This window comes from Botryllus schlosseri, chromosome 15 (assembly GCF_051294905.1).
Source record: "Botryllus schlosseri isolate E-star chromosome 15, Bs_hap1, whole genome shotgun sequence".
Taxonomy (NCBI): domain Eukaryota; kingdom Metazoa; phylum Chordata; class Ascidiacea; order Stolidobranchia; family Styelidae; genus Botryllus; species Botryllus schlosseri.
This window is the reverse complement of record NC_137250.1, coordinates 20,416,149-20,430,074: the sequence shown is the minus strand read 5'-3', so window position 1 is coordinate 20,430,074 and position 13,926 is coordinate 20,416,149. Positions and strand designations below refer to the sequence as shown.

The 13,926-nt window shown below is 40.8% G+C and overlaps 1 protein-coding gene across 1 annotated transcript in view; it reads left to right on the top strand.

The window, feature by feature from the left end:
- The window catches only part of LOC145457449 (epithelial membrane protein 2-like), a 417,463-nt gene that overhangs the window by 184,887 nt on the left and 218,650 nt on the right, over positions 1 to 13,926 (top strand). The gene's annotated exons all lie outside the window — the stretch shown is intronic.

Below are 13,926 nucleotides of genomic sequence, written 5' to 3'. Positions count from 1 at the left end.
TATTCATCTAGCCCACGTTAACATTATATCTGCATGGACTTCAAAGGGCAATTACCGCGATAGACATTCATGGAATTATCACATGTGAAATATAAAGAAGTCACAAAAGAAACATGTGTACGAATTTTTATTGGTGGTAGCGCAGAGACGTAGTAGTGCGTAAGGTAATGCTGAAAGTTCAAAGCAAATTTATCAGAGAATACATGATTCATGGACACTGCCCTGCCTATTTTCAAAAATGACTTCATCTTTTGGATGAGCAACACAACTCTATGTCACAAGTCAAACATTGATTGAAGCCATGAAGATCTTTTTCTGACATGGCTTGAAGCAATACCAAGTCTTTACGAAGATTATATCTCAACTGAACTCTGTCAAGAAACAGTATCCAAAAATACTTGCCTTTAGAATTGCAACGAATTGAAACAGCGAAATTCCAACACATTATTGTGACTTGTGTGCCTGCAGCATAATACTACAGATTCCATTTTGAAAGAAAACTTGAAGCACACTGAAATAATTTCATACAGCAGACCTATCCAATCTGCATTATGACATACAATAAACTTGAAGTCCTGCTACAATAAAGATTTAATTCAATTACAGACTTTATGATATCTTAGAGACACCTGGACATCGACAATATTGTCATAAATGACATGAATGAAAGCTGATCAGATGTGTGTATTATATATAATTTGTCTTTTAAAAAGCAATCTGGTAGGATTCCAAATGATTACTTCAGCGGTCATGTCTCATGTCCATATCAAATTATGGTTGTTTTGGAAATATTTTACCAATATTATGTTGGTGCCTGAACTCTTTATACATATAGTCTATTCCAGTTTACAAATGAAAAAAATGCTTTGTGAATTGGGCTTGTTGGAATAATAACAAATATTTGTTCCAATTTCTATTACTGGGCTCCGACAGAGTTTTGACGCACATTATTAAAATGATTGGCATTCCGGATATAATATTGTATGTCTTGACAATCTGGGAAAGTTGTCAATTATTCTACAGCGTGAAAATAAAGTTTTACTCCATATTTCATTTTGCTCAATCACAATTGCCTCAAAATTTTAATTGACATCGAGCACCAATTCGCAACTTGTAAACAATAAGCTGAAAATTCACAGTACAGTTCAATTCACACCACATGACATACGTAACATTGTGGAAATTTCTACATGGATCACACTTAAAGCGGGCCTTTTTCCGAGAGATATCCTTGCATTGACTAGCAATAGTATGGCCTACCGCAATGACTTTTATGTTAGATGCACCGCCGTAGAAGACAAGAATCTCAATTATGGTTGGGCCCTATATCTTTTATGAAAATAAATGTGAAAGTCGAAGTCAAAATAATCTGAGATTCGAGGTGGATTTACAGGAGAACAATTTATAATGTTGAAATGATCTACATCAGTAGATAGGATACACCACACTCAGATAACTAATCTAACATACAAAAAAATAAAATATATTATAATAGCCAATTATGTTTCTGAATGGCTAATTCAGAAACATAAGAGCATGAAAAATGAGATATAATGGACACTCCATGGTTAAAAAGATCTCTACAAATTATTGGTGCGGTAAATCAGATTTCTGAACCTGTCAGCATTGAAGTCGCATTGGCATATTGGTGACCAGAAAAATGGACTATAACAAACAGTCTTATATGCTGCGTGCTGAGCTGCTGACCACACAATGATCTGTCAATCATTCTTTTCAGGTTACACGGTCTCACTGATTAAATATAAAACGCCGCATTGTTAGACATGTGTTGACAAGACAGATTAAACAATATGTCAGTCATTACTAAGGGGAAAGATTAAATTGATCAACGTCATCATCTTTACATCCTACATTTTTATTTTTCAGATTTATTTAAAAATTTAAACATTGTATCAGATTTAACAATCATTGAAAGTGGTATAAGCAGCATTAAAATAATTCTATTTCAAACCAAGCAATGGTTAGAAATGCACTACATACAAATTGAGCTCGCTCGGATAACACAAATAACACCCCATTCGTACTGTTACTATAGTACGGTAGTTCAAAGTCATAACAAGTAACTTTTGCCAAATATCTATCCAAAATTGTACATAATGAATAGAAATCAACTCATGCGCAGTCGTTAGCAATTAAGATTCGATGAAAATATTAATAAACCTGATTGATTGATTGATCTTTCATTTATTCAGGTTATCAAGCACAACAGAAATAAAGCGATAAAGAATTGAACAAACCCATATCACAAACTACAAATACTAACACCTGTGCTACCATAGGCTTATATTCGTCCAACAATATTAGTTACCGACAGCCAGGGTGGAATTAGTGTCAACGGCACATGCGACTTTCCGTTTAATTACTTTGATTATTCTTGCAAGAAACCGTTCTGTCACACGCAATTTATTGCTGAATACAACCACAGTTCCAAGTCTGGACCAACGGCCTCTACTAGAGATGGAGAACGGACATGTAAACTGCATTGCACAATAGCATAACATCGTGTAGATCCATGTCTATTCAGGTAGAATTCTCAAGACTTCAATCCCCATTTACAGTGTCAGAGTTCAATGTTAATTTAGTAAGGCCTAATTCTTAACTAAATCCAAAAACTTTGATGTTACTAACCTAAATCAAAATACAAACAAATCCCCTACCAGTACCTTAAGCTATGATCATTGATATGTTATGTTATACAGCGGTATAAGCCGGTATTGCTGCCATTTGCCAAGAAGGCTCATCGCAAATATAGACAGTCAGATAGCCAAACCCCAGCTATCAAATTTCCAAATGAATGAGTACCTAACTACCTATAGTTCTGCTACTGCTAGGAAGCCTGATTGGAATCGCTGGCCTTTTTGCCTGATATATCAGGTGAGCAGCGATGATTTGCCAAGTTAAAGTAATTTAATAAAAAATAATTAAAAAATAGAATATAGTGTGAGCACAGGACACCGATTCCATACAGGCTAGGAAGTCATTGATATCCTTTATAATGGCAATAAAAATCAGCCACTACCGAAATGGATGGATCGTAGTACAGAATATCCATTTTATGGGAAATGATCAGCCTAAATATACCGGTCACCCATTCTGTACGTACAAATGGCTAACAAACAAACAAAATTCCGTTATTGCGTTCATCGACCACCCGACAAACTAAACAACTAGGTTGGCGCCTGATCAAAACATACTTGTCATCTCATTTTTACGTCACAACTCTCTGGTACAGCTGGTTTTACAACGCAATACTTCAATACAGAAAGGCACAAAATTTCGTAATAAAACACAATTATCAAGTTACACACGATCTCCTTACGAAACTACTTTCTTCTTTATGCGAGAAATATAATTAGTCATGGGAGAGCAGACGATCTTGTGACCGTTAGCTGAAGATAGACTACGAAAACCAGCGAACGAAAATCGTCTCTGGCCGACTTTGCCGCTTACAAGCGACAATCGACATTCCTCAAAACACTCCATTAACCGGATAGTCCGGATAGTATTACCCGGACTGCACCACCACCACAACAACAATCAAAACCAAACATATAATATACCGACGATCAGACGAGGGCATTCATGGCTGCCAAAAAGAGTACTAACTATATGCAACAGGGTATTGACTGTATGGAAATATTGAACTTGAAGAATATACAATACATTATTCATGGAAACCGTACTGCGATGACTTTCCTATCAGGTCTATCAAATATTCCGGACCTGATTTGTGGAGCAATATCTCGCCAGCTATCAGACAGTCATCGAGCATGTCTACATGCAAGTCAAAATATAAACAATTTCTACTGAATCAATACTAGTTAGCCCTCTATTTTACCGGAACACGACCTGACATATCGATCTCGCCTTCCGACGAATGCCACCTTTTTTATCACCAGTCCTTATTATCTTCTTTTACTTTTCGTTCAGTGTGCACTGTGCATGCCTCCTTTTTTCATATCGCCTACGCCAGGTGGGTGTCTGATTTCGATACCTTCCTATCTTTCATTGTATCGCAGACTTGTGGTGTATTGAACAGTGTTGGGATGACTCGAGTCATGACTTGATTCGAGTCAGACTCGAGTCACCTTTTTCGTATGACTTGACTTGACTCGAGTCACTTTGCTAAAATGACTTGACTTGACTTGACTCGGCGTATCAGAAATGTGGATTGACTCGTGACTGGGAGCAAAATTCACGAGTCAATTTCCAGTCATCAAGTATGGAATGTGACTATGGAACGGAAACTCCCGTTTTCCCATTGTTAGGTCACGCTCGACTGAATCTAGCGGCTTTGGTCAATCGCAGCGCAACAATCCAACCATAGTGTCCTATATGGTGTCGACACAAGCAAATCGCACGGTTCAATGAAATTGTATCACGTCACAGTTTCCATTTGGCTACAGGCAATTTGACGGTGATTTTTGACCGACTTGCCGAGCATCAAATTTGATAAAACGGGTATCAATCGAAAGCTGCCGCCGTACTGATTACGAAAATATAAATTTTATTCCGCTCGCGGCCCTGGAACCCCCACAATCAGCCTCTAATTTTTCATTGTTATGGAGATTGGCATTGGGACGCAACAATGTTGTCTAGCGAAACGAGACAGGTGCTCGAGAAAAAGGGAGCCAGACAGTATTGTTGCGTCTGTCGTTTCGCCAGACAGCATTGTTGCGTCCCAATGCCAATCTCCATAACAATGAAAAATTAGAGGCTGATTGTGGGGGTTCCAGGGCCGCGAGCGGAATAAAATTTATATTTTCGTAATCAGTACGGCGGCAGCTTTCGATTGATACCCGTTTTATCAAATTTGATGCTCGGCAAGTCGGTCAAAAATCACCGTCAAATTGCCTGTAGCCAAATGGAAACTGTGACGTGATACAATTTCATTGAACCGTGCGATTTGCTTGTGTCGACACCATATAGGACACTATGATCCAACAATTTGCCTTAGGTTAAATGGCATATCACACTCACAGATGCTCGACTTTGATAACGAAATTAATTGACCAATCAGTTAGTGGCAATCTTGAAACTTGCTACAGTGTTAGATAACATCATCAAGATATACAAGGCGGAAGCTAGTCGCTCATCTGGGCAAGCAACACAATCAAAAGCCACATAGACCGATAGCGGCTTTTGCGAAAACTCCGTTACGCGCTAGGCTGCGCGCACCTATACACGCGACTGCGATTTAACTCAATTACCACCCTAATCAGTTAGTGGCAATCTTGAAACTTGCTGCAGTATTAGATGACATCATCAAGATATAAACTTCGAAAGCTAGTCGCTCATCTCTGTATTTAACGCAATCAAAATCAACATATACCGATACCGGCTTTTGCGAAAATCCGTTATTGGCTAGGCTGTGCGCATCTATACAATACATACTCGACTTCGATAACTAAATTACCACGCTAATCAGTTAGTCAAAATCTATAGAGCAACACAGGTTTTTGCGTAAAATCTGTTCTGCAGGTAGGCCTATAGACTGGATGCAGGACCGTAACAGCACTTCGTCAGGCCCCCCAAAACGTTGGTCTTGGGCCCCCATAGGGTGATAAATAATGGCCGACGCCGAAATGCCCATTCGAAGTTGCGTGTATTTGTATATTGCATAGGTTTGCGCAAAGTGCTCTATCGCATAGTAGATTTTACGCGAGTATATAGGTGCGCGCAGCCTAGCGCGTAACGTATTTTTCGCAAAAGCCGGTATCGGTCTATACGGGGATTTTAATTGTGCTGCTTACCCAGATGAGCGACTAGCTTTCGAATTGTATATATTGATGATGTCATCTAACACTGTTAGCAAATTTGAAGATTACCACTAACTGATTAGGGTGGTAATTTCGTTATCGAAGTCGAGTATAGCCTATAGGTGCGCGCAGCCTAGCGCGTAACGTATTTTTCGTAAAAGCCGGTATCGGTCTATATGTGGAATTTAATTGTGCTGCATACCCAGATGAGCGACTAGCTTTCGAATTGTATATCTTGATGATGTCATCTAACACTGTTAGCAAATTTGAAGAATACCACTAACTTATTAGGGTGGTAATTTCGTTATCGAAGTCGAGTATATACATGCTCGCAGCCTAGCGCGTGACGGATTTTTCGCAAAAGCCGCTATCGGTCTATGTGGATTTTGATTGTGTTGCATACCCAGATGAGCGACTAGCTTTCGAATTGTATATCTTGATGATGTCATCTAACACTGTAAAAAGTTTTAAGATTATCACCGACTGATTAGTCTGGCAATTTCGTTATCAAAGTCGAGTATCTATAAGCGTGGCATGCCATTTAACCTAAGGCAAATTGTTCGATTGTTGCGCTGCGATTGACCAAAGCCGCTAGATTCAGACGAGCGTGACTTAACAATGGGAAACGGGAGTTTCCGTTCCATAGTCACATTCCATACATCAAGTAATCGGTGTCGCTAAAAATCTGTATCTTGCATATGTTTGGATTGTTCGCGAAACGCTGTTGAGTGCGACCAATCATAACATAACATAACATGGTTGGGTTATATTTTTGATCTGAACAAGTCACACTCAATGTAGAATGCGATAAGACACAATGCCATGTCATGAACATAACACTGAACAGTTAGGGGGATGTAGAACGACACGCATCAGTAGCGATCCTTTACTCTAACATCCACCTCGGCCTAGAGCAGTGGTTCTTAACCTTTTTTCTCCCAGCGCCCCCTTTCAAAAATTATCGTGCTCCAGCGCCCCCCCCCCAACTTCATATTGTAAGGAATGTAATAAAGACAATGAGTAAGAGGGAGGGCCGTAACAGCACTTCGTTAACCCCCCTAAAAACGATTGCCTTGCGCACCCATAGCGTGATAAACCGAACTTCTGAGGGCTTCGCCCCCACGAACCCCATATCATGATTTTGATGGTCAGCAAAGTTTGTGTGGCCTATTCGCCCTAGGTACCAAAATTTTCCATAATGCATGAATGAATAGGTGGTAATTACATATATAAGTCGCTATAAACTTTTTATCCTCTCAGCCCACTTAATCAGATTTACCAGCAGCACTGAGTGAGCTGTTGTATAGGAAAATAAAGGGAACGTTATTAATAATTAAACATATTCGGGCGTGTCCGTAGGTACAATTAATTCGCCCCCCCCCCCCCAAACAAAAAACGTTGGTCCTGGGCCCCCGTCGGGTGATAAACCAAACTTCCGGGGGACTTCACTCCCAGACCCCCATTAGGCTGTCCGCTATTTGCTGATAGCCTATTAGGTATCTACATTGGGTGTCCATTTACTAAGGCAGCTATTCTCGCCTATTCGCGCGAAGTGCGAAAAATTTCACTAATTAATGATTGAATTGGTCAATATCATTGGGAATTGCATGCAAATTGAGATCAATTTTTATCCTCTCTCTGCTCACGTTTAACACATTTACCGGTAGAGCTGAGTGAGGTGCAATGTTCCCTCGAAGCTGCGCACGTGCGCATTGCTGACACGGTCTCTACACACAGAAAATCTACGTTGCACACAACAAATCCGGAGTTATTACCTTTTTTTAGTCGTTACGCACTGTTGTCCAAGGGTCAGCGCAGTGAGTTGTTGAGTGTGCGCAGACTCATCAAAACTTAAAGCGAACATTGTGAGGTTTCTTGGAAACTGTAGGGCTCGTTACTAATAATTAAACATATTCGGGCGGGCGAACCCGTTGGTATGACTTCGTTGCATGATGTTATTTCGCGACCCCCTGTCTGCAATATCAAAAAAATATAGAATCGCTCAACTGGGATATCGCCCAACAGGAATATCCCTGTCGCCCAATCGTACTAAACTAAAAGACGCACACGATTTCAGATTGGTATTTCTTCACTGACATATAATTTTTCCCTGCCATATGGAATTCGACTTCTGGGGTTCAGATTGCCAAGACAGGAACATTGGTTGTCAGTCATTTAGGCGCCCATGGACAATTAAACCTATATGTATTTTGAAGGCTATATGTAACGAAGTTTTCGGTGTTAATTTGCACTGAATACTCATTAAGGATATGTCCTATCACCACATCATCTATACTGCGAAGCCATTTTTCTCCAGCGCCCCCCATACCGCCCCCCTGAGCCCAGCGCCCCCCATATCGCCCCCTGAGCGTTTCCGCCCCCCTTCAAGATCGCCAGCGCCCCCTGAGGGGCGCTGGGAGCAAGGTTAAGAATCACTGGCCTAGAGCGTCCGATGTCACAGTTCTTTTTCGATGTTGGTCTCTTTGAAGCCGCGGCCCTTTCTACTAGTTCTTTTCGATTCATTGTGAGCGCTTTCTTTCGTCGGGTCTTTTTTTGGGCTTTCGGCAACGGCAGGGGAAGAGGAGCCCAGATAAACCTCCGACGGGAATCGAACGCGGCTCGTATGCGTGCTGGGCGCTTATCGTAACCACTACACTATCTCCCCTGCTATCAATCAATCATTCAATGATCGTGCGTTTTACTCTACACTCTTTTTTTACTCTACACTCTTGGAATATTTCATTAATGTTATGTGTTGTGTTTTCGGTTATTTATAACCGAATATGTACTGGTTAACGTTTGTTTTGTACCGTTACTACCGTATCTTGCCCGTCTACTAGTTGTTTGTTTTTGTTATTATTGCGTCATACAGACAAAAATAGTTCTTACATTTCGAATTTGGTTCACCCTATCACTGACGTTTCGCTACTGATGAGGGTCAGTCGAAAAGCTTTTAGCGAATAAATTAACAATCTGAAGTTATTGTTTCGCGTTATTCTGAAGTTCTGTACCACAAATCACTTGATCCTCAATTGTTCTCTCACAAATGAATTGACCGCAAACGAAGTGATCGAAGCTTATGTTGTCGTAAACTTGTGGTAAAGTATTGAATGGCAAAATGTCTATTTCTGTTCTCACCTTAACCAAACCTCTTGTTTTATTTAAATTGAATTCGAATATAGTTTATATAGTCCGCAATCATTGGCGCAGGCTCGAATTGTATCATATGAATTGGTAAATGGGTAACGTACTGCGTCTTACCAATTCGTTCACTATTTTGGCTGGTAACTATCAACTGAGTCCATGCAATCACTTACGTAGTTTACCAGCTCTACATATATGTGAGCGATACAACTCTATATTCGTTTAGCGGTTCGGAATCAATGACCACTCAATCTCTATTTCAGACAGCTAGCAAAATGCAATGACGTAATCATGCCTCATACTTCGAAAAGGCAACTTGACTTGAATTGTGACTTGACTCGTGACTAGGGCTGCGCAAAATCGAGTACCTGAGTGATTCGATTCTGAATCACGCAATATGCTTCGAGTCGAGTCGAGAAATCGAGTATCACTCGTTATGACGTCATAACAGAATGTAATACGTCAACGTTCAAATGTGTACCGTTTATGCCAACACAAAGAATATAATGCCTCTTATCCATATCATAAATGATACTTCGGTATTTTTTCGACCACACCGAATTCATTCCACTTGGTGACAACGTTGTGGAATAGTCATGACTTCGTAAATTTGCTACGTCCAGTATCATTCGTGCTACTCTATGTTTCGTATGCTACGATACCGCCAATCAAGGTTTCAAGGCTACAACAGTGAAAATTAGTATCGAAACTATAATTCTCGTTGATAAATTAACTTTCAGTGGCGAGAAGCGTATAATGTCAGTACTCGAAAAAATAGTCTTTTATTACTCGACTCGAATCATTAAAAATAATACTCGATTCAGATTCGAGTACTCGAATCATTTTGCCCAGCCCTACTCGTGACTTGACTTGACTTGACTCGACTTGACTCGAGTCACCTCCAAAAATCGAGTGACTTGACTTGACTCGAGTCACCTTCGAAAATCGATTGACCTGACTTGACTCAAGTCAAAATGTGCAATGACTCGAAATGACTCGTGACTCGAAGGTAGTGACTTGATCCCAACACTGGTATTGAAATGATGAAATTACTAGCAATAAATTGAATGGAATTGAATTGAAGGGCAAGATTGCAAACTTACATATGCAATCAATCAATCATTTATTTGTCACACCAGCGAAAATCCGGTACGGACCAGGATGACGACGAGGGGTCGCAAGGCCTTAAGTACACAGTCGCCACCTGTAGGAGTATACACATTCCAATCAAATCAATGGTGCATAACAAATTAAAATGAATATACAATACAAGAAATGCAGAGAAAAATTTAACCAGGATTCATCGAGCTATTTAAACATCTCAGTTTACTTAACAACACAAGACAGAATTGCAATATCGGCTTTAATCACTATACTCATCTAATATAAGTTTGCGATAACGTTTTTTAAATAGATGATCGGGCAGATTTCTGAGGTCTACTGGTAGAGAGTTCCAGATAGCAGCACCAACATAATAGAAACTTTTCTGGGTGGACGATTTAGATACAAGCGGAAGTGACAACCCATTTGATGAGTGAAGTGCGAATGTACCGAGGCAAAAGTAGTGAAATGTTTGTCAAAGAATGGTCTATTATGGTGGAAGATATTGTGCATCATTTTTGCCGTTTCGTATTTTATGACGTCTGTCACTCTCAGAATACCAACCTTTTTATATTCTGGCAGCAATCTACGGCGGAAACCTACACCACTTAGTGCCCGTATAGCACTATTTTGGAGAGTGGTAATTGGCTTAAGATATGATACTGCGAACAGTGTACAAGTAATTTAAAGCCCGTATAGTTCGCGGGAAGCACGATGAAAACTAGAGCTCTACGTAAAACATTAACATGTAAGATGTAGGCCGCACATGACCGTAACTGTCGCACCCCAAACCCCCCAATTGGGGAGGGCGAGCTCGAAGGGGCCCAAAATAATTTCGTAAATTAGCATAAATTATAGAGCTTTTTGGGAAATTTCGGAAACTTGAAAAAAGAAATTTCGCGCTACGCGTGATTTAATGAAACATTGCAAAATATCTGGATTTGGGTACTTCCCCCCTCCCCAAAAAAAAATACGCATGATTTATACACATGGACATTTCGGCGTCGGCCATTACCGCGACACGATCGCACCAAGACATACAGTTTTGGGCCATATGTAACATGCGACTCCAGGAAGTGTGCCAGAACGACAGGGGGCGAGAAAACATGGGCAGAAAAGGACTGCCCTTGTGCCGAATGTTCCTGTCCTGGCAATCTGAACCCCACAAGACAAATGCATACCCGCAAGGAAAATCTAATTGTCAGTGAAGAGCTACCAATTTGAAATTGTGTGCGTCTTTTAGTTTAGTACGTTTTGGCGATTTCAATATCTTTTGACGTATAGCAGAAGGACGTCACGAAACAACATCATGTATGAAGTTATTATACCGAAGAATATGTTTAAATATTATTTACGGGCCCTACACTTTCCAAGACACCTCATTTAGCTCTACCGGGAAATCTGATTACGTGAGCAGGGAGGATAAAAAATTGATAGCCACATATATGCAATATATATGCATATATTGACCGATTCAATCATGAATTGTTGAAAATTTTCGCGTTTCGCGCGTTTAGGCGAAGTAACGGGGTCTCACTAAATTGCACAAGAAATGTCGGCGATAAGTGTCGGCAAACACGACTGACCTGATGGGCAACGCCTCCCAGAAGTTTATTGGTTTATCACCCTATGGGGGGCCAAGACCGACATTTTTGGAGGGGGTGACGAAGTGCTGTTACGATCATGATGGCTGAGGCCACATCACCGGTTTCCAGGGCTGTGGAGTCGGAGTGGTAAAATTTACCGACTCCACGGCCATGCCGGTTTCAACTAAAAGGCCCTACATCCTGGACTCAGGATTCAGCAACGAAACAGCCCTTCGTCACTTCGCTGATTTAATATATTGCTATAAGTCTGGTTCCTCACTCCTCCCACGTTATCAGATTTTCCGGTACAGCAGCTGGATAATTTAGAGGGGACGAAATTAATTATTATTCATCTTCGGGCGGGCCCTCGGCCAACATGCTGCGGTCATTTGCAGCCATAGTTTTCATGGCGCCGATCTATTTGGCAGCACACATCGCGTATAGGCATAGTGTCTATTAGGCACATATGTTGGTCTAAACCTCATGTGACTTGATGTATCGTGGCACGGTTATGGCGGGCACCGGAATGACTGAGTCACTCGATCATTCCAGAGACCCCAAGCGTTGTCTCGAACACAGTCTGCCTCATTTGAGGGGTAGGGTGATCCATAATAAAACCAGGAAATGAATCGACACTTGAGCGCGCGAAGAAAATTTTCAAGTCCAATAAGTTCTTATTAAATGGCCTATACACTCTACATTTTATGTCATTTACGAAATAATTTTGTAAATAACAAATCCGCTTAGCTATAAACTTAACTGGTTGAAAAATCAAAGAAATGTAGCCATTAGTGCAGGCAATGCATATAGAACATGTTCTACGTGAAAACGCTCCCCGAATTTCTCCAACTAAGTAACTCTCTCTATCTATCCCCCTCTCTCTCATTGGAATATCATAATATACCCTACTTCTACTTGACAAGCTGCATAGCGAAAAGCAAGAGAGCAAGTCACAAAATATGACGAAGTAGAAGTAGCGGAAATCATATTTACTTGAGACAATGCTGCAAGTATAGGAAAACTTCTGACGAGTAGCCTACATCGAAAAAGTAGAGGTAGCAGATTTCGTTATTGAACACCCCTGGTGTAATATTTTCTGTTTGTAAATGGTAAACCTGACTCTAGGGCAGTGGTTCTGAACCTTTCCCCCCTCGCGGACCGGTAAAATTTCTAAAGATATTTGGCAGACCGCGGTGGACATTAAAAAAATGAAATCAACCCCAAATGTAATGTATGCAGCCGTTTTTTACAAGTGTGGCACTAGAGCAGGCGTGGCCAACTTTTTTGCTATTCATGACCGCATTTCGATTAGCTACTTATTAGCCTATATCAGGGTTGCTCGACCTTTTTCCATTTCCCATTTCGACTACTCATGTAGCCTTCGGCGGCATTCCAGGGCATAGTCGTAATAAACTGGACGCCTAATGGCCCTGTTATAGTGTCTATAATATGTTTATTTCTGGTGAACTCCGGACTAATCTATTTAGTCATATAGGCTTTGCCATACGCACCGAATTCGCAAGTGATCACAGGTCATATGCTAGGTCTGGACAATGTCGCGCGAAGCGCGAAAATATTCTTGGATTTCCCAATGAATTTTGTGATTAATAGTAGCAGTTTTCCATATTATTATCAAACATTTATCCTTTGTCAGCCCATGGATGTGATCAGATTCACCGGTAGAGTTGATGGAGGGGTCTTTTCGAAAATTTAGGGCAAGTTATAAATGATGATGCATCTTCGGATGGGCCGATTGTTACTAGTCACTTTGTTGCATGCTGTTATATTTGACCTCCCATCAGGATTGTCGGTATAGTGAGGAGTACACGATTCCGAGTTGGTATTTCTATATAGGGCGCATCATTCTCCTCTGCTGTTCGAATCTGCAAAGTGGGGCTCTAATTGCAAAGGGCCCTACTATATTAAAATCTAAACATTAAGTCACCTTGAATCGCGCGCAGCGCGAAGAAAATTTCTAGATTTCTTTAAATCTGTCAATGAATCAGGAGTCAATTCAAATTGCATGTCGACTGCCAACACATACGGCTGCCAACACATACTAATTGAATTAGCCTACGTGTCAGCGGCTGCACAAATTCCCTTCTTCGCCCGTATGCGGCCGTATACGGCTGCAGGTTGGCCACCCCTGACTTTTGCTGGTCTGCGGCCGCATTCCAGGGCATGTAGTCGCAATGAACTAACTGGACACAAAATACCCATGTTAAACTGTTCATTTCCGGTGAACTCCGGACTAATCTACTTTTTCATATCGTCCTACTATACGCATCGAAATCGCTACATAGTGGTCATGTTAT